The sequence below is a fragment of the Macrotis lagotis genome, chromosome 7 (genome assembly GCF_037893015.1).
Source record: "Macrotis lagotis isolate mMagLag1 chromosome 7, bilby.v1.9.chrom.fasta, whole genome shotgun sequence".
Lineage (NCBI taxonomy): Eukaryota > Metazoa > Chordata > Mammalia > Peramelemorphia > Peramelidae > Macrotis > Macrotis lagotis.
This window is the reverse complement of record NC_133664.1, coordinates 92,046,068-92,074,005: the sequence shown is the minus strand read 5'-3', so window position 1 is coordinate 92,074,005 and position 27,938 is coordinate 92,046,068.

Sequence of the window (27,938 nt, the reverse complement as noted above, 5' to 3'; positions counted from 1 at the left end):
TCCTAGATTTATTGAATTTTGAGTCCCATCTTGCTGTGGCAGCATCAGACCAAATGGTCTTTTGGGACTATGGTCTACCAGCAGGACATTCCCAGACCCTATATTAGGTGAACTAAGCTTCTAATGGAAGTCAGATCCTTTAGCTTGCCTACCAGATCATTAATTTGGAGCTTAGTCAGTTGAAGACACTGAAACTGAAGAGATTGCTGATGATATGGTTCTTATGGGGTAAATAGTTAGATCTGGGCAGGTGTTGGGAATTCAGGGGTCCAAATCTGACAGATGACTACTAGCAATAATGCTCCTCTGCTACCCAACCCAGCTTTCTGGGTCCAAGGAACTTGAATTTCTTTTTTTTTTAAAATTTTTGCAAGGCAATGGGGTTAAGTGACTTGATAAAGATCACACAACTAGGTAATTATTAAATGTCTGAGACTGGATTTGAAGTCAGGTCATCCTGACTTCAGGGTTGGTGCTCTATCCACTGCACCACCTAACTTAACTTTCTTTGTGTCACCATTACTGTTGTTTTTTTTTTTTTTTTCCGGAGGATTGTAATTGCATTGTAGAACACCTGAGGTAAAATCTAAGAGGAGGATGGTCTTTGTGTAGCTTTTCCCAGAGGCTTTGAGGTGGCACTAGTGAGAAGACAGATGTGGGATCTGGCAGTAATGGGCATCCCCAGAAGGAGGATACCATTACTTCCCTGCTCCTGTACACATGCCACGGCCATGCTCATCTTGGGATTGGAGGAATGCCTAATGGTCCCTAGGTCCCATTACTACTGCTGTAATCTGCTTTCCTGGGAAAGAGCTGGGTTTCTTCCAAAGCACAGAATGCCTGTCTTCAGCTGATTTGCCTGTGAGAAAGGACTTCCTGCCAAAGCTCTAGTTCCTGGACTGAGAGGAAGAGTTGGTGGCACTGTTTAGGATTCCATGCCACTGCCTAGGACCTTGGACAGCATCTCTATTCTCTAGATATACTCCCTACTGCATCTGACTTAAATGTCTTTTTTCCTTTGTTTGTAACCTTCAGTGTGCCCTCTGAAAATCCTCTCCCAGGATCTTTACAGCCTCATAAATCTCTGTCCTTTACCTCTCATTTCTCTTAGGTCTTTTCTCAGTAAATGAAGGCAAGGCATAGGCAGGTCTTATAGACAGATAGAATAGGTAGAGCCAAATGTATGTGATTTCAGAGGCAAAAAGAATCTTTTTACCTTTTAAAAGATCATCAACTCTTCCTTCCTCACTTCTGCAATGGGAGCTTTGTTCCTTGACTTAATTCAACTAAGGATAATCCTCCCCCCCACGTAAATACTTTAAAATAGGGGTATTTTGCCTGGGGTCAGTAAACTTGTTTCTAAGAATGCTTTAATAAATGTATTTCAATATAATTGGTTTCTTTTGAATTTTATTTTAGGAATGTAAATCTTTGTTCTTAGAAGGGGGTCTGCAGGTTTCATTAAACTGCTAAAAGAGTTCATGACAGCAAAAAATGTTAAAGACCTCTGCTTTTCAGTTATTTGCACTTCAATGGTAACTTATTAAATCTTTTCCTGAGTTCAGGTTTTGATAATAAAGAAGAGAGCAGGAGATCATTGGGACATTGAAAGGAATAGAGGAATCCAGAAAGGTTAGGGCCCTGAAAAGAAACAGGAAGCAGCAGGATCAATAGAAAGAGTACTGACTGTAGAATCAAAGGATCTAGGGTCAAATCTCTTTCTGATGCTTACTACCTGTGTGACTTTGGGCAGGTCACTTAAGGGAGTTAGACTCAGATAATTTCCAAGACATTGAATGCCCCTGAGAACTGCTAAGGGAGAAAGTGCTCTACTTTTAAAAAGAATGGACATATTTCATAAATGAAAATATTTCACATATAGGAATTGAACAGGGTATGAGATTCTCATAAATTATTCAGGGTGGGTTTAATAAATAATTGATGAATTGAGTGATCAGAGAGTGATATATTTAACTAAAAATAATAAAGACTCACATTTATTTTTAATATTTTCACATGCTTTTCTCATGAGAAATCTGTGAGAGTTCAACAACATACATGTTATATCCATTTTTGCTGATAAGGCTTCAAGGGATTATTTCTTGCCTATGGTTCACAAGTATTAAAGAATAGAACTGGGACTTGAACTCAGATCTTTTTACTTTCAATTAGGAAAAAACACTTTGGGCAACACTAAATTTTGAGGCAGATTTTTAAAAGGATATGGACTGAAACTGATAGAAAGAGAAAGAGAACACATTTCCTATTACTGCCAATTATGCATTACCAAGATATGGAAGTGAGAACAAGCAAATAACATGTTGGGAAATAAGATTAGCATTGCTTGAGCAGATAGTCTGTACTGGCAAGCATGTTTCAATATTTTAATGATTTTAAGTTCTTATCCAAGTGGGTTCTTCCTCCACTTTTGCAGTCAGCAACAACTCCACGTTCATGTCTTGTGTGACTCTTCTCTCCATTCTTCCTTAATTCTATTACAGCATATTCACTCAATGTTCTGGTGTCCTTTCTCTAATTCTCTTGAGATGGCATGGATACCAATGGAAATGATTGGTCTGAAGATTATTTCTTGCTCTTGTCCCAGAGATGACTCATCTTTTCCAAGTTCATTTCATTGATTGCCTCATGCGAATCATTTGTGCAGATTTTGATTAGAAATATAGAAGAACACTTTAACAAATATTGGTTAAATAAGAGAGTGACTGAAATGAAGATTATTGAGATAAAGGTAGGGAAAGCAAGAGAAACATTCCATAAACTTTTCAAATGGAAAAGACCTTTGGAATTCATAGAATCAATTTGGGGCAGCAAGAGGGCACAGTTGATAGAGCCCTAAATTTGGAGTCAGGAAGAGATGAGTTCAAATCTGATTTCAAATATTTACTAACTTATGACCTCCATCAAGTCACTTACCTCAACTCCCTCAGTTTCCTCAATAGTAAAAATGAGGATAATGTTAGTTAGCATTTATCCTCCAGGATTATGAAGCTCAAATAAGATAATATTTGTAATTTACTTAGCATGGTATCTGACATATAAAGGCACAACAAAAATGGTAGCTATTACCTTATAGAACTGATATCCCCTTCCACCCAGTTACTGAATTTGCCATTTAACTGAGATAGATTCAAATGAGCAAATATTTATTAAGTGCCTATGTTGTATTAGTCAGTGTAGAATCAAAGATGAATGACAAGTCTCTGGAGTCAAGGAACATATTGAACAAAATGTCAGAAGCTTGAAATAAACATAATCAAGTTCATCTCCTTAAGTGTTTTTTGACTTAAAAGTCTAAAAGGGTTTCTGTCAGATCTATATGAAGTAACGCTGTAATATCTCTTCTTCTCTAGAAAAGTAGCCTCCAATAGTTCAGATCTAATTTTTCTCCAGAATAAACAACAAAATTCTCTCTAATGCCTAGAAGAAATGCTTTGAAGCCACAGCAGGACCTTGTGTTGCTCAGATTATCCATCAATGACTTCTCCTCTTAAAAGGATTGTCTCATTCTTTGTCCAATCTGGGTTATTTTTTCCCTACTACTCCAGAGTCCAAGATCACCTCACTGTCCTTTAACACTCTATTTTTGTTGAACTTTCACTTATTCACTCCCCTACCTGTAATAACCTCCATTTTTTCTCCATCTGATTGCTACATGTTTTACCTAGGTCAAATAGCAAGTTTTCCACAAAACACATTCTGGTCAATTCTGATCTCTTTCCAGAACTCTTAGATTGAGAGAATGATATATTAGAGTTTTAGACTTTTGATTTTACTGACAGTGAAACCAAGACCCTTGATGAAGATTTAATTTGCTTAAGATTACATAGCTACTTATTGGCAGAATAAGAATTTATGACCTAGGTTTCTCAAAGTCCAGGCTAGTGGACTTTCCACTATTACTAGCAGGCACCTTAAATTTTAGCATTTGATTTTATCTGGTGTTGTATACTGGTTTCCAATGCTAATCACATTTTCCCGGATGATGCTAAATTTCTTGAAGATGTGCAGTCCTTCCTCTCTTTTTGCCAACCCTACAGCATCATATACTAGAAATTAAAGTAATCAAGTTCATTCCCTTGTTCATTCCCCCAGTATATGATGTTGTACTTATTGGTTAATTTGCTCAACACCTCTAATACCTACAACTCTTCTTTCTAATGCCCTTTTGTTCCTGTCTTACATCTTGTTAAAAGGGCTTATCTGTTACCCACTTGGAAATCTGTGCTCAGAATACTGAGCAAGGAAAAAATTAGAGTGAAAATTCTAGATATATGAGATTCTGGGGATAGGCATCTGCCCTTGGCAAAATTTTGAACCAGGCAAAGTTTCTCTTTGGTGTCAGGCATTTTCCCTATTTCTGTGATTCATTGCCTTGACTCTTAGAGGCATCCAGTCCCTAGATGCTCTCTCTGCCTCTTCTTGAATCAAAATCTGCTATCAGTAAAAGACTTAGATTTTGTGCTTTAACACTTGATTGTGAATGTAGGTCACTGCTGTGTTCCATCTTCTGAGGGAACATATATACATGGATATGTGTGTGTTTACATATGTGTATGCATCTTAAACCTCTTCTCTCACTGTGGAATGATGTAATCTGTCTTAAATTAATGGAATTTTATACATTAGCAGAACAGGTAGGCTTTGGGGAGAAACATCTCTTCTTTAAATCACACTACCTGGGCAACTGCCTCTTTTTATTTGTAAGACTGCCCTGCCCAGGAGATTCTGTGCTTGAGACTGGGTGGTAGGGAGGAGGTAAAAAATAAAAGGGGAAATAGATTTTTGGGATAGAAATCTATCTAGTTTTATCCAAAGAGTCTTCTTATTGATGAGATTAGGGAATTGAAAAATATAAGCAGACAACATTGACTGACTCCTCACTAGGTAGTAGAGAGAGAGCAAGTCATCTAATCTCTCTGGTCCTCATTTTCTTCCTCTGTAAAATGAGGGTATTGGATGAGATGGCTTCCCAAGTATCTGAATATTCTATCACATGATCTTAGCATATAATAATCCCATGGTATTCTTTTTTTTAGATCCCATGGAATTCTTTTATTTTTTTATGCTCATTTTTAAATTTTAATGTACTTCAGGAGCTGAAAGATATAGGAGAATCAATAGGTAGCCTCAGGCTTGGTATTGATAATTTTGAGGTCTAAGAGACTGGTCTGAGAGTGGGGATTAAGGAAATATAGATGGAAAAATTTTCTGGAGTAGGACTGAGAGTGAGAGCAAACTACTGTATGACTGAATACAGAGGCTGTGTTGGGAGGCTATTCAGAGATGATACGAAGAGTAGTGAGAATGTGGATGACTTGGAGGTTTGGAGCCAAGTTGTGCCAGGTAACCTTAAGACCTTAACTGAGATAGATTGTGTATAAGGCAAGGAAACTGACTTGGTTATAGTTTTCCCCATGTATCAAATACTAGCAAGGTAAGGGTTGCAATGGTTAGCTTCAGGGAGAGATTCTGCCATGTACAGCATATCTGAGTCATGGGTTTTTGAGCTTTTAGTTTTGCTTTGGGAAGATGTAGCTCTGAAAGAGAAGGTAGAGAGGATGCAAGGTAGAGGTCATCCTGACGTAAGACATAAGACCTACAAAATCATATCATGGCATCCTTAGAGGTTAGGATTATTATAATAAGCCAAGCTAGGTGACTCATTGGATAGAGTATAGGACAAGAAATCTGGAAGACCTGAATTCAAATCAACTTCAGATATTCATGAACTGTACTACCAACTCTGGATATGTTATTTAATCTCTGTTCTCCTCAGTTCCCTCATTTGAAAAGTGGGAAGAATAATAGCATCTATTTGTCAGAGTTATTATGAAGATTATAAGATAATATTTGTAAGGCACTTTGAAAACCTATAATATTAATTTCCATTTTGATATTAATTTAAGGTTCAAGAAATGGTATCCCTACATATCTCATTTGGGCCTCACAACAACCCTATGAGCAAAGTGCTATAGATATGAAGATTTCCATTTCCTGGGCTTCTGAGACATTCAGCAATCTGCTTAGAGTCACACAGCTCGGAAGTATTTGATAGAGTATTGGAATTAAAGTCTTTTGGACTGCAAGTTTGGGAATCTATCTGCAGGTTGCCTCTCTAATATTTAAAGTGATATCTTTCAGCTGAGTTCTCATGATCATTATGGACCTGACTTTAATAGTCTTTGCATCAAATCCCCAGACAAGTTTATTTCTTTTCTCCATAGTTGAGAAAGAGGAAAAGAAAATAAGAGAAGAATAATTCCCTCCATTCACAAAGGCCCTTAAGGATGGCTGATGTGGGAGGTAAGTAGCTATACTCTCTAATTCATGATTTATCTAGTTTTTCAGACCAATTTCCTACTGCTCCTCCTCCTATCCCTACCTCCCAATTTTCCCCTACCCTAAGCTATCTAGCTAGTAATAAAAAAAAACAAAGGACCAAGAGGCAACCTAGGTATCAGTGTTCTGTGAATACAATCTGATTGTTCTAATGGTGAGAACAGATGGAAGTATTAAAATCTCTTCTAAAATCCATTTCCCTATAATGATGCCTAATGTGTTATCTGTTTTGAGCAAGAGTCATCCTCCAGTTTTCTTTCTGTTTTGAAATAATGTGCTTAGGAAATGGAGGGAGGAGAATGCCAGAAACCCAGACTTAGGGATAAAGTCCATGGGGATTCAGAATTGAACTCAAGGTCTTGTATTAATCCATGGGAAAAGCCAGCAGGAGAAAAGGGATGTAAAAGATTAAATTCTGAATTTGTGACTTGAGGCATGTTCTTCACCAGGATTAGACTAGATATTTCAAGTAGTTCTGGTGCATAGGAAAGTTGGGAAGGAGGCAGTTTCATTTGGTATACCCATTCCTTTCCTTTGACCTCTTTCTTATCCTTTCTCCAACTAAACCCTTTTTCCTGGCCAACACACAATATAGCCCAATCTTTTCAGACCCTTTCCTCAGTTTATTTGGAGTAGAATGGATTGGAAAATCTAGGAGAAAGTACCAGCTGAGGAGAATTAAGTCAGCAGATGAACCAATTATGACCTCTCTTAATTCAAAGAGTATGAAGCAATAATTCAATAAGCAAGTGACCTGCTTATTTGAAAGTCCTGCAATTTGAAAGTCTCTATGTTTGATGTTATAGATAGGGATAACAATTGAACCTATAACTTCTCTAGCTTAGGAAACTCCTAGAGAGAAGATTCTATGTTTCACTGAAGTTTGGTACATTGTTTGTAACATAGCTTTATTTTTTATTTTTAAAATATCCCCCCTGCTACATGCAAAAGCAAGTTTTAATATTTACTTCTCAAACTGAGTTCCCAATTCACTCCCATCCTCCCACCCTACACCCCTCCTCCATTGAGAAAGCAAGTTACTTGGTGTAGGTCAAAAATGTGTAACCATGAAAAACAATACCACAATAGTCATGTTGTAAAAGTAAACATACCACCCCCCCACACACACAAAAGAAAAACCTCAAGAAAAATAAAGTGAGAAAAAAAAGTATACTTCAGTCTATATTCAGACATCATCAACTCTGTCTTTTGGATGATTAACTTTCTTTATCATAAATCCATCAGAGAAATTACTTCAATATTTTTTTCCCACAGTTGCTATTGCTAGCTGGATTTCCCTTCATCCTATCCCCCATCCCCGTTTATTCTCTTCTCTCTCTCTCCTTTTAACCTGTCCAAAAGTGTGCTGCATCTGACTACCCTTTTTCATTATCTTCCCTCCTTCTATAACCTATATCTCCTCCACCCCCTTCCCATTTTCCTATTCTTTTCCTCTCCTATTTTCCTCTTGGATAATATAGATTTCTATACCCAATTGAGGGTATATGTTATGCCCTCTCTGAACCACTTCTTTTTTTTTTAGTTTTTTTTGCAAGGCAATGGGGTTAAGTGGTTTGCCCAAGGCCACGCAGCTAGGTAATTATTAAGTGTCTGAGGCCGGATTTGAACTCAGGTACTCCTGATTCCAGGGCTGGTGCTTTATCCACTGCACCACCTAGCCTAGCTGCCCCCCCCAAAACTCTAAATATAGAAACTACTAAATCTTGTATTCTCTTGACTATAGATCCATGATATTGGAATTGTTTCTTTTTGGCTCCTTGTAATATTTTTCTCCTTGACTTGGGAGTTCTGAAATTTGGTTATAATATCCCTGACAGTTTTCATTTTGGGATTTCTTTCAGGAGGTGATTGGGGGAATTCTTTTAAATTCTATTTTACCCTCTGCTTCTAGACTAGCAGGGAAGTTGTCCTGGATAATTTCTTTAGAAATGACATCTAGGTTCTTTTTTCATGGATCTGTTTTGCATGTTAGTTGTTTTTCCAATAAGGTGTTTCACATTTTCCTCTATTTTTTCAATCTTTTGATTTTATTTTGTTGTTTCTTGATTGCTCACAATGTCATCAGCTTCCATTCTACATTTGAAGGAATTATTTTCTTCAGAGAGTTTTTATGTTTTTCATCTGACCAGTTCTGCTTTTTTAAGGCATTCTTCACCCCCCCCCCCCGATCGGCTTTTTTTCATTTGATCAAACTTGTTTTTAAGATGTTATTTTCATCATTTTTTTGTATCTCCTTCACCATGCTGCTGGCTTGGTTTTCATGATTTTCCTGTATTGCTCTCTTTCCAATTTTTCCTCTCCCTTCCTTGCTTGATTTTCAAAATTCTTTTTGAGCTCTTTTATGACCTGAGATCAATTCATATTTTTATTGAGGCTTTGGATTCATAAGCTTTGAATGTTATCTTCTGAGTGTTTATTTTGATTTTTCCATAGGACCAAAGTAATTGTCCATGGTCAGGTTCTTTTTCTTCTATTGTTTAGTCAACCCAGTCTATAATTTGATTTTTAACTCTTTGTTAAGGTGGGACTCTGCTTCCAGGGTAGAGGACACACAGTACCAAGCTTTGGTGGTTTTTGTAACTGTTTTCAGGGAACCTCCCCACTCCCCCCACCCCAACCTGTAAGTTCTCAATTCCTCCAAAGTCTTATGAGAGACTCTGACTGTTTTCCTGGCCTGTGCTCTGGTCTGTGGATGACTGCAAGTACTCCCCTCTGCCCTGGAACTGTGAGGAGGGTCCCTGCTCTATTGTAGGCAGTGAGCTCTGTTGTGCTTCTGCTCCTCCTCCTGAGACCGGGGCCCCAGTTTGGGACCTGGATCTGCGTATGGCCAAGCAACAGAGTCCTGCCTCACAGACAGCAAAGAGACCACTGCAATATCCCCTGACCCCCTTACTGTGCATGGACTGAGCTCTCTAGATGCAACTTTCAGGTGGCTCCCCAAGCCTACTCCTGGTCCCCAGGGGTCAGGTCTGTGTTGAGACCTGCACTGGGCCAGGCTCTTCTCTTTGTTGTGGCAGAATTTTCCCACTGATCTTCCCAATTGTCCTTGGCAATCCCTGATCTAAGAGTTCTGGAAACTGCCACTCTGCCATCCCCAGGGATCCAGGTGCCCTGCAGTCTGTTTCTGGATGGCTAGAACTGGTTTGCTCCAGGCAGCCACGACTGCACTATGAGGCCTTTATTACCGTGTAACAGACCTTTCCTTTGAATGTTCCAAGTTGTCTTTGGTTGGAAAAGTGTTTCACTCATTTTTGAGGGGGGGGTTCTACGACTCTAGAATTTGAATAGAGTCATTATTTAAAGGTATTTGGAATTATCTGGGGAGAGCTCAAGGGAGTTCCTGCTTTTACTCCACAATCATGACTCTGCCCTCTGTCACTTATAATTTTAAGGAATTACTGAAGAGCATGTAAATATTGTGATTTGTCCAAGGTCACATGGTATGTGCTACAACACTGTCTCTCTAGATGTTATAAATATAGAGACATTGCAAAAGTCAATCTATAGCCTTAGGGAACTTAGATTCTACTTGTACAATTTATATTGGCTAGGTTAGTTGATAAGACTATCAAAATCAGTAGAGTTAATAAATAAAATGGCCAGCAGAGAAAACTGTCAAAATCAATAGACTTCCTTTGGATTTCATTTGTTTCTGTGAGAATGATTTTAATTTTGTGAATTAATTTTGTAAATTTTAATTTATGAATTCTCAGGTTAAAACACCCCTTCCCTGGCTACTACTCTACTATATATACTATCTCTTTCATTAGAATTCAAGCTTCTTGAGGGTAGGACCTATCTCAGTTTTGTAGTTATACAAATACTAGCTGCTATCATGATATCTAATGTATAATTAATAAATGTTTGGCATTCACTTGGTTATTTGTACCTGGGAAAAACAGAGAGTCAAAGAGGACAGTAAAAGAGAAGATAGAGCAGGGTTTGTGTGGGTGAAGGAGGTAACAGTTGCAGTGGGCAGATGAAGTGAATGTTGGAATTAGGAGCTTCAAGGCTAGATTTGGCAAAATGGAAGCTTGGCAGGTTTTCAGAAGGTCAAGTGTTGCCACCTAGACTTTGCTGTTAGGTACTGTCTTTCAGATTAAAGCCAAGAATATCTCTCCTCATAGATACATTGCTATCTTATTTAAAAAGCAAATGTAGAGATTAGCAGGCTTCCAGATAAATAGGGCTGGATACTCAGGGGTAATCCTGCCCTGTGAGGTAGTTTTAGAGGGCTCAGGAAGGTTGCATGAGGTTTTCTTTATTCCTGGACAATAAATGGGAAGGCAATATGGTGAATAAGAAAGATTATTGAATTTGAAGTCAGAGGACCTGGATTTTAATTTCAGCTCTGTTACTACCTATGTAATCTCAAGTCAATTCTCTTTGAGACTCGGTTTCTCCATTTGCAAAATGAGTTGGACTGGAAAATTCCTAAATTCCTTTTCAGTATTGAATCTGAAGATTTTATAGTAATTAAATACTTTTATTGAGAGGATAGAGTGCTAGAGACAGGAAAGTTTGGGTGTCAGGAACACAATGTTGACCTGAGACTTCAATAGTCTGTTTGATGTGGTTCCTGCCTTTCTTTCCTCTTTCATGGTCTTCATGAATAGTCTTTGAAATCTGTACTCAGGAAAGAGTCTGATATCACATCCTTCTGTGGATTTAAGTCACTGTGTTCCCCTGAGGGGTACTGGCATTCTAACTGTGGAAAGAAAGGTGTTATTTTTGGTAATGAAATCTCAGTTGTTAATCAGTTGCAACAGAAAGTGTTTTTTAAAAAGTTTGATTTAAGAATAAACATACATATCTTTCATGAACCACAGGCCTAATATGAAGCAATTATAAAAGAATCAGGCTGCTACATCTACCTCTTAGTGTCCTGGGTTATCTTTTAGGGATTTAGGGTTTTTCTTCTCTAATGCTATTTTTTTTGAAGAGACTTAGATACAAGATGAGATATTCTGAATCTGCTTCTGCCCCCCCCCCAATTCTACCCCATTGTTGGCCATCAGAGATAAAGCAAAAACAGAATACAAGCATTTCTCTTTCCCCTTGGAGACATACTCTCCTCTGTTCCATTTAGATCTTTAGAGGGAATGGGTTCAATTTTAGCACAATTTTAAAACATTGATCCAATAAAATTCATGTTCAAATGAGGCATTGTTCATCACTATCCTCATCTTAGATACTTGGAGGCTAATTCCTAAAAGACAAGCATTGTGGAATCAGTGTTACTTGACTACAAAATGTATCAAGCCCTCAACTCTTGGATTCCTGGAAGTTTGTCCTCCTTTTCTTTAGAAATTCACAGAGTTGGAAAATGCAAATTAATCTTCTTTACCTAATATGAAATAATACATGCTAAGGCAGGCAAAGGCATTTAGTCCTGATTCAGATTCATATATTGGCCTCAAGGGGACAAATTTCTTTACAGGTTATCTCTCATTAAGTATAGTTTTAGAGGGATTTGGACCAAGAATAGAGAAAACCAAGGAGAAGCTAACTAAGGCCTTTTGTTTTTTTTCTCTTTTCTTTTTTTAATTTATTTTTATTAAAGATATTATTTGAGTTTTACAATTTTCCCCCCAATCTTACTTGCCTCCCCCACCCCCCCACTGAAAGCAATCTGTCAATCTTTACTTTGTTTCCATGTTGTACATTGATCCAAATTGAGTGTGATGAGAAAGAAATCATATCCTTAAGGAAGAGACAAAAAGTCTAAGAAATAACAAGATCCGACAATAAGATATCTGTTTTTCCTAAATTAAAGGGAATAGTCCTTGCACTTTGTTCAAACTCCACAGCTCCTTATCTGGATACAGATGGCACTCTCCTTTGCAGACAGCCCAAAATTGTTCCTGATTGCTGCACTGATGAAATGAGCAAGTCCTTCAAGATTGATGATCACCCCCATGTTGCTGTTAGGGTGTACAGTGTTTTTCTGGTTCTGCTCATCTCACTCAGCATCAGTTCATGCAAATCCCTCCAGGCTTCCCTGAATTCCCATCCCTCCTGGTTTCTAATAGAACAATAGTGTTCCATGACATACATATACCACAGTTTGCTAAGGCATTCCCCAATTGAAGGACATTTACTTAATTTCCAATTCTTTGCCACCACAAACAGGGCTGCTACAAATATTTTTGTACAAGGGATGTTTTTACCCTTTTTCATGATCTCTTCAGAGTATAGATCCAGTTGACTAAGGCCTTTTGAAGGTGCCCCCAGTTCTAGTTCTACTACTGCAGCCAATCAAACTGACTGCCTACCACTTATCATATGGTTAAAAGGCCAGAATCAATTACAGAATTTCTATTCATGCTCCCTAATCTCTTTAAAGTACTTTCATTACATGTCATTAGGAAGATAAACCTAGAAGAAAGTTTTATAGTCAGTTTGACATGGGGAACTGTATCAGCTGAACATATTCATCATTGGTTGTCTGTAATTGTGTTGATCATTGTATTGATCAGATTTCTTTAGTTGCTTATTTTTATGCTGTTGTATAAATTATCCTCTGGTTTTACTCACTTCACTCTGAATCAGTTTTTAAAGTCTTTTCAGGTTTCTTTAAACTATCTCTTCCATCATTTCTTATAATACAGTAGTATTCAATCAAATTCATACAGTATAATCATTTTAAGTTTTACAGTCAGGTAAGCATTTATGATGCATTTCCTCAAAGCAAATTTGAGGCAGATGATTCAAGAAGTATAGCTATTTTCATTTATTTTAGAGACAAGTAGATGGTACAATGGATAGAGCCCAGGACCTGGAGTCAGGATGACCTGAATTAAAATTCAGCTTCAGACACCCACTAGCAGTGTGATCCTGGATGAGTCCCTTTCTGCAACAGTTCTTCTCGCTACAAAATGAGAATAATACTAATACTTATCTCACAAGGTTGTTGTAAACATCAGATGAGATAATATTGGTAAAGTGCTTAGCACAGTGGAAGTCACATAGTAGGTACTTAAATCCTTCCTTCTTCCTTCATAGATGAGAATACTGACTCAGAGAGATTAATTTACTAGCCTATGATCACAAAGCTAGTAGGAGTCAGTGCTAGAATTTGAACCCAGGTCTTTTGACTCCAAGTCTTTATTTATTTATTTTTTTTACTGCTGACATAATAGCTTTTCTTCACCAGAAGCCAAGAAGTATATCAGCCAAGTTCATAGAACTTAACAAATGACTCAGAGTGAGGATAGAGATAACCTCAAGGTGCCCAACTTCCTTTTACTATGCAAAGGATCAAAAGCCATCTACCTCTTTCCTGGGCCAGAGGTTATTCATTGTTTTAAATGGCTTGGACTTGGAGAGGGACTTCTTGCTAAGATTCCATGACCCTCTGACCTGCTATTCATTGTGATTTCAAGAGGCATTTTAATGTCTTGCCGTTCCCTATTAATTGCCTTCTTTCATCATTCTCAGTCCTTGTGGTATTATTTTAATATAGCTCTACAGGAAAGAATTTTAGGGGATGCTCAAAGAAGGAATACTTCAGGGCAAATCTCCAGGGATTTCATTATTCTTTCCTTCACCACTTATCTTCATTCCATTATCCATTAATTCTGTATCAACTACCTTGTTCCTAATATAGATGGTTGAATTGAATTTTTTATCTTCTATAGTAAGCTCTGTCCTTAACTTTGAAAAGATAAAATGCTATTCATTAACAACATTACATTTGTGCAACTGTAGTTGCAAAAGCAGTTTCAGGTATATTATCTCATTTAATGCTCAAAAAAGCCTTAAATTACATTTAAGTAAACAGGACAGCTAGGTGCTACAATGCATAGAGTTCTAAGCCTGGAGTCAGGAAGACTCATCTTCCTGAGTTCAAATTCAGCCTCAGACAAGTTAACTGTGTGATACTAGGCCAGTCACTTAATCCTGTTTGCTTTAGTTTCCTTGTCTATAAAATGAACTAGAGAAGGAAATGGCAAATTATTTCAATATCTTTGCCAAGAAAACCCCAAATGGGATCATGAAGAATCTGATATATTTGAAATAACTTAGTAATAACAACAATATGCATGGGTCAGGCTAGTAATGTTCTGCTACAAATACTGGAAATGGAGTACTGGAAAATGAATTACCTAGGGTCATACAGGGAGATTGGAGCTGGAAGTAGATGCATATTGTTGGGAAAGCCAACCAAAGGTTTGGTTGATCGTGAAAGAATTCATATAAATAAATTCATCTAAAAGACTGTCTCAGACCCAGAAGAAATTTTAGGGACAAAAAGGTTTATTTAAGTAGTTCTGTGACTAGAAGAAGCCTCTCTCTTGTTTTCTTAGGGACCTTTGATCCCTAAGCAATTTAAACAAACTAAGCTACTATGAGAGAATGAACAGTAAGGAAAGGAATAGGAGCAACATCAATGACATAAACTGCCATGACAGGAAGAGCAATAAGGAAAAGTATATGAAGTTTCATGGGGAATCATAATTCCTAGGAACAGGCTAGTTTCACCAGAAAACAAGCAATTAGGAAATAAGTGTAAGGAAGGGTATAAGGGCAGAAGTGTTTATTTTGGGGATGATGCTCCCAAGAGTGGGCTAACTACCCCAAGGAAGAAAAGCAATCAGGGAGAGATAGTAAAGAAGGATTTTTGGAGCATGAGAGGTTATTGGGGGAGAGCATGCTCCTTTAGAGTAGGCTGTCCTCCCAAAGGAAGAGGAGTAACTCAACTGAGGAGTAACTGTTTAAAGGGGTGGGAAGATGAGATAATTTAGGTATTTGTTGATGAGAGTAGTAACTCAGAGAGCAGAGATGAAACAATTAAAATATGTAGATGAGGGGTGATAGGTCAAAGACTTAATCCTTTCAGGCCAAGGTAGAAATCCATTATTTTATTGATAGGGACTAGTTTTGTACATGGGATAGGGATTTAATGTAGTCTTTGCCTGGTAGGGATGAGGTGGCATATTTCCCCATGTATAAGATGCACCTTAATTTTGGGGCCCAAAATTAGAAAAAAATGTATTATTTAAAGTTATTGAACTCAAGTTTTGTTCATCATAAAGTTCATCACTGTCAAAACTCCCATCTATTAGCTTATCCTCATCTGTGTTTGATGATGAATCACTGTCTCAGGAGAGGCTCTGCCTGCTCTTCTGCCTGTGTTCTGGTCTTGGGTTGACCACAAGCACTCCCTGGGCAAGTCTGGTACATGGATGCATGCTTGGTCCATTCTGTTTTATGAATCTGAAGAACCAATTGTGTCCTTTGAAATCACTCACTTCTTTTTTATCAGCAATTCTTCTGGCCTCTGACTTGAACCATCTTTGTGGTAACAGGAATTCCAATGGCCCTTTGCTCTTCAATCTATCTCTTCAATTCCCTCCTTAACTCTGGCCATTCTGCTGACTTATCTCTTTTGGCCTTCTTCTGCCAGGGTGTTTTCAGTAGGGTTTCTTCTTCCCAGAGCCAGTCTCAGAGGAGGACCAAAGTGATGTTCAGTAGCAAAATTTCCATTCTTTTTTGCAAACTGAATCACTTTTTTTTTTAGTTTTTTTTTGCAAGGCAAATGGGGCTAAATGGCTTGCCCAAGGCCATACAGCTAGGTAATTATTAAGTGTCTGAGACTGGATTTGAACCCAAGTACCCCTGACTCCATGGCCGGTGCTTTATCCACTGCACCACCTAGCCGCCCCAAACTGGATCACTTTTAACTTGAATTCAACACTGCATAAAAATATTTTCTGAGCTATTTCTTGGCAGAATGTAGCAAAACATAACCTAAAATACCTCTCTCTCTCTCTCTCTCTATATATATATATATATATATACCTTAATAAATGTGAAACAGTGAGCTCAAAGACAACAAGCATGAAAAAGCAGGAAATGCAAATAAAAACACTATAACCACTATAGAAGATGCTCCCAGATTTTAAACCTTAAATTTTTCAAAAAAAGGGTGCATGTTATACATGGGGACTGGCTTTATCTCATAGCTTGGACAATGTGATGTCAGGGCAGTGTTAATGTAAGGTACATGGTTGGTACAGAGGTAATAGATTAATTATAAAATACATTTTCCTGTCCAAAACTTCCCCTACTTCAATGTCAAACCAAAGCTTATGTCCTACTGCAGTCCTCTGGTACTAAACCATTAACCATTGATGACATTTCTTTATTCTCCTTACACTTCCAATCCCATTGACCTCCTTTACCTCCATCATTTTATCCTGGGAAAATCATAACATCTTAAATTGTAAGACAATTTAGAGATTACCTAATCCAATATATATATATATATTATATATATATATATATTATATATATATATATATATATATAATTCAATGTCTCAGTGATGAGGTCAATGAACTTCAGGGATGAACATTGCCCTTCTGGCAAGGACTCAGTAAATTCCTGCACAAGGAATTCAGGCACAATACAAGCCCCTATCAACAAAAATATAAATCCTTGCCCTAGTCTGAAAGGATTAAATGTTTGAGCTAGCACATTTATTCGCATATCATTGTTGAGGGCTATCTAAAATTATTTGAAACCTGCCCAAATTCACATCCTATTGTCTATATTATAGATACTATTTGAAGACACTATATTGACCCCTCAGTACATGCACAATCCATGTGTTATCCACTCCTTAGTCCTTCTCTAGTATTGTCCTCTTTCCTTACCCTTTCCCCAGCATAAACCCTTTATAAATTCTGTCCTTACCTCTGAAAGGGGTTGCTTTATCTGCCCAATTGTGTTGCTTTTGCAACTGTCCTAACTTTTTCTCTTAGCTTGGCTACTTTCTTAAGGAACTCTAGTAGTTTCCCTAAGAAATATAGCCCTTGTTACAAATTCAACTTCCTTGTTACTTTAATATCCACAATAATATGTAAATGAATATCTTTGTTCCTAAACTCTTCTGGTCAAGAATCAGTCTTTTAAGTGAATTCTTTTCCATCCTGAACCCCTGAAGTCTTTCAGCCTGCAATATCAGGGAGAAATCTGTTCTCTTGCTATAATGGTTCTAGGCTTCCTTATGTGAAATCTATGCATTGTTAACTTTCACCTATTGATATAATAGCTGTCATTTGGAGTAGTACAAACAATTCAACCCCCTTATCTGTGTTGAAGTCTTTCATAACTTGAAGACTAAAGTTATCCAACATGAGCGATTTAAACTGACTCATTATCTATTTCCTCCCATCTCCACTGACTTTCATCCACATGTTCCATTTTCCAACATCCCATCACAAGTTGTTTCCTCATTGTTGTTTGAAAAATTATTATTTTTCTTATATTTTAATAATCAATTACTTTTGAGGAGATCCAGGATTTTTATCTTTCAGTTTCTGCATTTTATACTAGTTTAAATCAACCTATCAAGAATAGGGTTATTGTGTGGCTAGGTGGCGCAGTGGATAGAGCATTGACCCTCAAGTCAGGAGTATCTGAGTTCAAATCCTGCCTCAGACACTTGATAATTACCTAGCTGTGTGGCCTTGGGCAAGCCATTGAACCCTATTGCCTTGCAAAAACCTAAAAAAGAAATAGGGTTATTAATGAGATTGATTATTAATGAGATTTTTAAGTCTTGTTCAGACTCCTCCCACCTGGGATAGCTTAGATCTAATTAAAAGGTAAAGAGATTCTAGTCTAAGTGAATTCCTTCCCATCCTGTTCTACTTAGGGTTAGAGGATGGGGATGGATTCTTTGTCTAGATTGCCTGATGAAGGGAGCTGAGGTCAAGTACAGGGCATGTCCTCACTGGACCAAGAGACAGAAGGGGATGTTGGAACCATGAGAATTTAGGGAGTGCCAAGGGCCCCAGCCTGTTTTGAGTTACTCCCAGGACCTGCTATTCCGGGAATTGCTGGGTAGGGCTTGAGGCAGAACATGCTGACAAGGCTCTCCTTGATTGGCTCCTTCTCTTCCATACAAGAGGGCTTCCCCAGTTATTCAGGCAGATTCAGGGGGATATAGGAAGAGCTGGTATACAGAGGGAGTGTTTGTGTGTGAAAAATGTAACCGCAATGCACCACAATAAAGAACTGCTTGCTTGCACTCTCCTTGCCTTTGGTCTTCTCTCAACTCTTCAATCTAAGACTGTTGCTGGACAACATGCTGGGGACACCTGGAAGGCGATTCTATCTCAGGTAAGCTCCTGGAACCTTTGGGTGGGTAGGGGAAAGAACCCCCTACAACCTGAGGCTGGGGGTGGTCTGGAAGTAATCAAAGTCATGTTTCCCCAGGCCCTTTAATTGGAATAGGTTCCCCTTTAATTGGAGTATTCGTTCTCTCAGTAATTGTTAACAATCAGAATTGTTTTCTGCCTGTCAGGAACATCTACTCTTCCAAGGACATATAAGCATCAAGAGGCCCCCATGATCTGTTTTTTGGCTTACAAGAGACCATCCTTTTAATGAATCATTTACTGGACTTAATACATAAAATTATTGATTACTCAGAAACTAAGTCTCTCAAACTTGTTATGTCATAGTTATCATCTCACCTTGAAGGTAGGGGCTATCTTAGTTTTTTGTTTTTGCATCCCTAGCCCATAGCACAGTGGCTATTATATAATAAGTGCTTAACAAATGTGCCTTCCATCCATCCATCAATCTATCCATCTCTCTCTCTCTCTCTCTCTCTCTCTCGATATGTGTATATATATATATATATATTTATATAATTTCACCCCTTATTAAATCATAAGTAATTTGGTTGCTACATTTTCCCTCTTTCTTTCCAGCATCTCAAATTTCTCTACTGGCTCCTTTCCTTTAAGTAAAAAAAAAAAAAAAAAACAACTCAACATCATTATTAAGTGGAAATAAGCATTGGGCATAGAAAGAAAGACCAAAATCATGTCTCTGCCCTCAAGAAGCTCAGATTCTAATGAGAAAGTCAACTTGTACATAACTAAGGAAATAAAAGATATATAAAGAGGAGATGGAAGATAATTAGAGGATAAATGAAGCGATTGAGAAGGTCCTAGTTTAGAGGGTAAGACTTTAATTGACTTAAAGAATTTGATTTAAAAAACTCAAGTATACTAAAAGGTAGAATTGAGGAAGGAGAGGGAACATTTTAGGCATGATGGATAGCTTGGACAAGTCTGTGATAGGACATCCATTTTTTTAAATTTCTTGAGGTTCTTTTTGTGTTTCCAGCACTCTTCTAGGTACTTTATGGAAGACAAAGGAAATATAAAGCATGCAATCTATTTAGGGACACATATAAAGCATAACATATGAACTAATTTCCAAATGAATAACGCAGATTGTAAAGAATCTGGTTTTATGTTTGACTAGAATTTTTATTTGATAGCTTAGCTTTGAACCTCTGGTTGATTAATTCCAAAAGGTGTAGAAGAAATAAGAGTTTATTTCTTTTATGAAACCAGATAATAAAATGCTGAGTAAGGTTGAAAGAGCAATCTGGAAGGAATTAAGAGCATCTGGTGATGAAAAAAAGTGATGTTTGTTTTCCAGGGTTAAGGCAGCTCAATGACACTCAAGAATCCAAGAAACCAAGGACTCCAAAGTTGGAAGAAATACCAGAAGAAGTCAAAGTTTTATTTATGCTAAATACTGAAGGATGGAAGAAATTAATTGGATCAAGAGAAGAAATTGCTTTTTTAAAAATTAAATAACAAGAAGTCACATGGTATTTAACACTTGTACCCTAACTAGGATCTTTCAATACTTGAGAAGAGGAGAGAAATCCATTATATTAAAGAATGGACATACAACTCACTAGAGGATATGCCTTAATGAATGGGAAGCTTATTCTAAATACTTGCTATACCCTAAACTTATTGTTTCCATAAAATACAAAAGCAACACAATCCCTTCCCTCCAGGAGTTTTCCCCCCCAGTTTGGTAGACAACACATGAAGGGAAACAAATGACTAGGGAAGGAAGCTTTGGTCTGGGAAGTAATAAAGTTGCTAAGTAAAATAATAAAGCAGTTTAAAAATACACCCTTTGAGGCAATGGTAATATTGATTTGATTACAACTTTCATAGCAAGAGGTGGAAAGGGGAAGTGATGAAGGAAGGTGACCAGGATGAAGATTAAGTAACATGGTCCCAAGATGTAGAGTCTAATGCCTTCATTCCTTCTAGCAAAAGCAGCAGGAAGCAAGGCAATGGGGTTAAGTGAATTGCCCAAGGTCACGCAGCTAGGTAATTATTAAGTGTCTGAGGCCAGATTTGAACTCAGGTACTCCTGACTCCAGGGCAGGTGCTCTAACCACTTCAGTATCTAGTTGCCCTCTAATTTTTTTAAATAGACTTCTCCAATTAATTATCATGAGTACCAGGTATAAGCTTGAATTATCTTCACTGTGGTCTGATGTACCAAGTTATTTTTCTTGATGCATTTGGGTGTATGATGAAACTCTTTGGACTTCAATTTCCTCACATGTAAAATGAGAACTATTGTAAAGTGACCTGTAAGATGCCTTGCAGTTCTAGATTCTATGAACTGATGACTCATGAACTTCTTTGATTCTTCTTTCTGAGGAAAGCTGATGAGCCATTGCATCATTTAGCAGCAACTTAGTTATCTTCTAGCTTCATGCATAGTGAAAATGACTGAGTTCTTGAAGTGTGCCTGGTTTTTTAAAAGAATCTCACCCTTAGAAATTAATGTTTGGGGGTGGATAGGTGGCACAGTGGATAGAGCACCGGCCCTGGAGTCAGGAGTACCTGAGTTCAAATCTGGTCTCAGACACTTAATAATTACCTAGCTGCGTGGCCTAGGGCAAGCCACTTAACCCCATTTGCCTTGAAAAAAACCTAAAAAAAAACAACAAAAAAAGAAATTAATGTTTATAGATGGTCTAATAATAATTATTCTTAGTGCCATTTTCTACTTCTTTGTCACCATCAACTCATTAACAACATCCTCAACAAGCATTAATTAAATGCTACAGAGCCCTGGTGATTCAAAGATAGACAAAAACATGCTTCCTACCTTCAAGGAACTCATTCTAATGGTAGATACAATATTCAGATAAATATGTACATATGACTTCTTAAATGTAAGTGATTACATCAGAGGGAAGACACTAGCAGTAGGGAAGTGTTATAGAATACTGTAGGAAAAGAAGAGTAACTACACAAATCTCATGGTCATTGAATATTTTGTTTGTTTCATGAGTCACCACGACATGAGTCTGTTAGTTAAGCTTTTGGTGACATAAACTGATGAACTGGGTGGACAGCTCCTCAGATAGCAGATGTAGTTCAGTCTATCATTGCGTATCATTTTTTTTTTACAATCTGGAAAAGAACTTATGTTTTCGTAGCATAACTATTAAAAATTTAGGTTTGCTTCCATGTCATGAAAAGACATTGTACCTTCAGTTATCTGAAATTTTGATTGTTCTCAGATCATGATGCTCCAGGATTCACAGATTATTTAATATAAGCAAGAGAATATTGTTAAAACAGTTGACTTGTTTGTTGGGACTGGGTGGGGGTGTTAGCAATTTGTGTTCTTTGAAAACATTGAGCAATAGTTTCATTTAACTGCAAACCTAGAAGAGATTTCAGATCCAAACTAGGTCTACACAAGACTCCCTTTATTTTATCTTTTTTTAATTGAAGATTTTAAGGAGAAACAACTTCCATATAGCTACTTTCATATAATTCTGGTTATTAGAAAGTTTATTTCTACTTCAAAACCAGAGTTGCCTCTCTGCAACTTTCCTATATTGATCCAAATTCTGCCCTATGGGGTCATCACATTACAACCCATCAAATGCCTCAAGACAGTTTTCATGTCCTTAAGTTTTATCTTCTTATGACCACCTTACTGGTTATTACTTTCTTTTCAGATCATCTCATATTGATCATAGGGCTAATATGTATGGATGGGTGGTTGTAAAATTGAAAGTGTCAAACCTTTGGTTCATTCTTTGATCACCTATCATTCTCATTCTAGCTCGTCTTGAGGTGACATCAGAGACACTCCCGTTAGTTAAGTTGAGTTACCTAATCAGTTATTCGCATTTCTTCCCATTTAGGTTTTCTTCATATTACAACTGTATCCCCCCGCCTCCCGTTTGGCCAGGGACCAGGTTTTGTGACTGTTGTGTCACAGATGATTGGGTCTTAGTCAGAGACAGGGAGAAGGGAGTAGTTGAAGATGAGTGAAAGGGAAGGAATGATAGTGTAAGGTCCAAGAGAAGAAGATGATGAGGGGCAGGAAGGGATAGGAAAGAGGATATTAGTTAACATTGGAAAATATAATGGCCAAGTGTGCTACTTTAGATACTGGAGCAAAAGAGGAGAGGATGGATAAAGTTGTAGAGGACTTTTCACAGTAAGAGAAGGGGAGAAGATAGAGTACACATATGATGAACAAGAAGGGATGAAGCAACATATAAGACTAAGGGGTAAAAGCAGCTTTAAAAGTGGGAAAAGTATAATAGCACTAATAAGGGAAGAAGAAAAATATTTTAATGAGGAAATAAAAACTTACTTGAGATTGTCTAACAGTTTGATTTTTCTGCTGACTTAAATAGATAAAGGAAGCTTTGTAGTCTAAGCTAGTAGACTATCTTAACCACTGATCAAGTAGTTTTGCTTATTTTAAATGTAATGTTAACTATGAAAGCATAATATGAATGTTATTATGCTGTCATAATTATAGTTGAGAACCCTGAATATTGTGACTGTTCCTGTAATTAAGCATTTGGGGAGTGGCACATTGCAGGAAGTCCAGTCTCAAATGTCTTGTGTTTGGTATTCATGTGTGTTCACATGTTGATATTCATGTATGATCACATGTCAGCACTGCTTATAAAATGAAGTTCTCAAGATATTCACCCTATCTGTGAATATTTCTTTTATTGTCCTGAAACTTGGTCATCTACATATGCTTTGGAAAACTGCTCATGACAGCTATAGTGTATGACATAGCTAGGAAGGTAACACCTATACTCCAGATATTTCCCTTTCTTTAGTTTTTCCATAGGTAAACAAGCAAAACTGTTGCTAATCTAGGAAAAAAATAGCTAAAGACGAGAAGATTAAAGTTGGAGCCTAGGAAGGCAAGCTAAAGCTAAGGTTTAGAAGTACTGAAGGCTCAGAACCTTCAATCTAATTGGAAAATATTCTCTTTTGGATTGACTGAACCTCATTTTGCAAAGTTGTTACTTTGGATTCTTGCCTAATCTTTTACTGTGACTATTGATTCTGTTTGTTTCCTGGTACTCCTGAATTATCTGCATGTGAACTATTAGATTGTGAGCCATCAAGGATAGGGATTATCATTGACTCCTTTTTATATACTCACTCTTTTTCATGATACCTGATGCTTAAAAAACACTTTAGTGATTGATTGACTGAACTGATGATCTGTTCTTCCAAAACTTCTATGTCTCCTTCACATCTGCTTCTGCCTATTTGTTACCTGATAGCAAAGGAAGACTTGGGCTACTATAACCTAAAGATTTTTCTAGTACAACTCTTGATTGATTCCCTGAAAAAGCATAGTCCTGGTTCTACCTTAGGACCAAGTCAAGGGGAAATGGTACATAGGTCTATGTAGTATTTTTTTTTCAAAGCCCCATACCTTGCCATAAGGGTTGCTAATGGGGTTAAATTCATCATCATATTCCTACTGTGGCTTTGACTGATAAATGTCATCCCTTAAGAATAGCTCTAATGGCTTAACCTAATTAAAATATACATGTCTGAAAGAAGTCTCATAAAGAGTGAATATAATGATGGGAATTTCCAGCATTAAATCATTGAGGGCAGAAGGTTGGGTATAGTGTCTGGGGCTATGGAGACTTTTAATGCTTGAATCACATTACAGAGGCAACTGCTTACTCCTCCAATGTGTAGGTATGGTCTGGATAGTAAATAAGATAAAAAAAGGATTCACCATATGTAGATCAGACCCACTTTACTTGTTCTTCAGTTATCTTCATCCCATGCCAAAGCTTTATACCCTTCCCATCTTTCAGGCCCCCCTCCATTTCCCTCTCCAAAGAATTATAGGGATCAAATGTGAAAACAAGTATAAAGTTTTGCAAATGTCAAAGCACTATATTAATGTTAGTTATTACAAAGCTGGAAAGGTGGTGGAGTCTTTGTTCTCTGCCAACATGAGACACCCTAGACATCTTTTCTGGGAGGTCATAGTGGCTTTCTATGTATATGTGAGTTTTTCCTCTAAGTGACATTTTGAGTGGTGTTAATTTTTTTTCCCCAGCCCTAAGCCACTTGGACTTGAAGAGTGCACTTTTCTAAGACACACTTAAACCGATTGCTTGCTGTCAGACTTTGACAAAGCTACACATTATCAGAAATACCAAAGGAGCAGCCCCACTCCATGCTATAATTCACAGAGCATATTAGGCACTGAAATTCTAATACCTCATTTTCGTGACAAATGATGCAACAAGAATCGAAAATGGCTGCTATGAATCTCGCCTTCCGACTGTGATTGCAGTGGAAAAGGGGAAGTGCTATACTCTTAACCCATGACTATTGCACTTAGTTGCATGGGGAGATTTGGGGGGAGGGGCAGGATGCCTGTTACAAGTTAAGGATGCAGATAACATGTTTTTAGTGCTTTTGTAACTTTGAATGAACAGTTTTTAAAGCACAGAGACATGTCAAGAAAGCAGGAAATTTGCTCCTTCCTCTGAATGTGGAAGCTCTGGAAAATGCTGGGTTGCTAACTCAGTTTGGAGGGGTTTGAGTGTCATATCAAATCTCCATCATTTTTAAGGTTATGTTCCTCAGACTTTGGAAGATTAGTAGAGGATTTCAGAATAGTTTGCCCAGACACATTTTATTAACTCAAGATAGAAATGGAAAAAAAAATCTGACAGCTTATATTATCTCTCTCTTGGTCCCTAAATATCTAGAACTTTATTTAAATATTGTTTACTATTCAACATTCAGTAAATACTTATTATTGTCTACTACATTTAATAACTGCCAACTGCATTACAGTTACAGGATGCTATGAAAGCTGCCAGGGGAAATGTAAAGATTTGTCTAGATAGGCTCCCTAATATCATGGAGTCATAATTGTAGTTACCATTTACAAAGCAATTTAAGGTTTGCAAAGCACTGTACAAATATTATTTTGTTTTTACAACAACCTTTGGAGATAGTTACTATTGTTATTCCTATCTTACAAATGAGGAAACTGATACTGAGAGGTTGAATGACTTGTCAGGGGTCATAGTAACTATCTGAGTCTTGATTTGAACTGAGACCTCTCACTCCAAGTCCAGTGTTCAACCCACACAGGGAGACTGGAGCTTTTCCCCAGAGTGCATATGACTAAGAGGTTACTGTACCTCCTCTCTGACACAACTCTTATTTCTGTATCTTGCCTACTGGTCCTTTGCCAGTCCATTTCTGCATTCAGTAGGGACTGCCCTAGGCTTCAGTCCTTAGTGGGTCACGGGGTATATTTGTGATCGCATGGACTTTTTCTCCAGGGATGGACTGCTTCATCTCTTGGGGCTGTTGTTGTTCATTTGTTTTTGAAGAGAACCAGTAAGATCATGGGGTAATGTCTTGACTTGTGTGTGAATTAGATTCAAGTGAGGCAAAATTGCTCAAAGTTATCAACCTCACTCTGTCATTCAGAATCAAATCTTGTGGCAAGACAAAAGTCAGTATGACTGCTATTGACCTTGTCATCTTTGATGTCTGACCAAACTCTAAGTGATCAACAGAGAATGCTTCAATTGCCATCATGGCCACTGGAACTCTTTGTTTTCATCTGCCCATTCTGACAAGTGAAGTTCTACATGCTTTGGGTAGACAAATTCACTGACAGGTTTGAGACCTGCCAGTTATTCTGTACCTGGTTTAGTCCTTCTGCTTAGAGTTTCACCAGGGTAGTACTGCTGTCCATACTAAAGCTTTTTGGAGCCAAAGTTGAGAATTGGATGAAAGATTGATGAACAGCCCTGAAAAAGATTCTGCAAACCCTTATACCCAAAGTACTAGCTTCTCCTGAGCACCCTATAATTCTCTTCTAGGGTTGCTGAGTTCATGAACATATATGAGGCATAGCCAATGGACATAGACAATGGGCATGGTTTTCCTGAAAGCCACTAATAATCAGCCAGTGATGGTTCAGTCTTCTATGGGTTGTCAAGTAAGATTTTACTGGTCTTGGGCTTAGTTGTAGTGGTTATGGCAGTCTGTAACTCTATATTCCCATTACTGTTTCTTTATCTGTCTTTTATGACCTTTCAAATTCAAGGTTATTTTGTCTCCAATGTTCCTTAACCTAAATCTAGGAAAGGAGAAATGTAATGGGGACAGAACAGAAAGAGGAAGACCATATGCTCAGGGGCCCATCTGGTAGTTTGGGAGGGGAGATAAGGGTTTAAGGCTGCTTTCCTTATCCAAATACTTGGAACATTTCTTGCTCTTGATCATCACCAACAAAAAGAGAGGAAAATTATAGAGTTTCTCCATCAGTCTTTTATAGGAATTCTTAGTTCTGATTCAATAGTTAGGTAAAAAACTTTTTTCCCTTCCCATTCACAAATGAATATGAATATGTTGCATTGGGGACAGAAGACTTCTATTATATATCATCATGTATTTCTGGAAGCAAGTTCACTGAATTATCCATGTGTGTTGGCAACAGACAAAGCATACCTTGAATGTTTTGAGGACTGGGCTTCTAATGGCTAGTCCTTCATTTTTACATAACTATATATATATATATATATATATATATGTATATATTCCCAAGTTTTCATCTCCTATTGAATATCCTAAATTGGTTTTTTTTTGTTTTGTTGTTGTGAGGCAATGAGGTTAAGTGACTTGCCAAAGGTTACACAACTAGTAAGTTTCAAGTGTCTGAGGTCAGACTTGAACTCAGGTCCTCTCCAGGTGCTCTATTCACTGCACTACCTAGGCTACTCCCTAAATTATTCTTAATATCCGAGGTTGCCAACTACTGTCCTGATTTCTCCTCAAAATGCTCATCTCAAGTCAAGTAATGGTGAGAGGTGGGCAGAGTGGGGAGATTAGGCAAAACTTCTTTGCAAATATAGTTTAAATTGTGTCTAGAAAAATATCATTGCATCCTGATGTTGAAATATTTCCTTTAGTTTGTGACTGATTTTCCTTAGTCTCACCTGGGAGCACATTTTCAATCTCATTGATGTGAATTTGGATGGACAGAAAATTCATTAGTTATTTCTCATTCATTGTTTAAAGCTTAGCTGAAGTTATTAGATTTGATTAAAGGATTTTATGTTTGGCTTGTTGGCAAGATGGGGATTAAGCAATAAGTAGCTTTTTCCTCCCTGGGACCTTTGAGCTCATCTCCAAGTCCAGTGGTAACCTGTGATTCCTTAGCCATTTCACAAAACCCAGGTTCTTCTTCATTTGCATTAATTGGATCAGAAAAAAATTGATGAAACTTGCTGGGATTTTTTTTTTAATATGTCTCATAGAAATGCTGCATTTTTTGAGCTGGAAAATAGCTCAGAGATCATTTAAATGCTGTCATTTTGTAGATGAAGGATCTGTCTTCTAGAGAGTTGACATGGCTTCCTCAAGTTAACA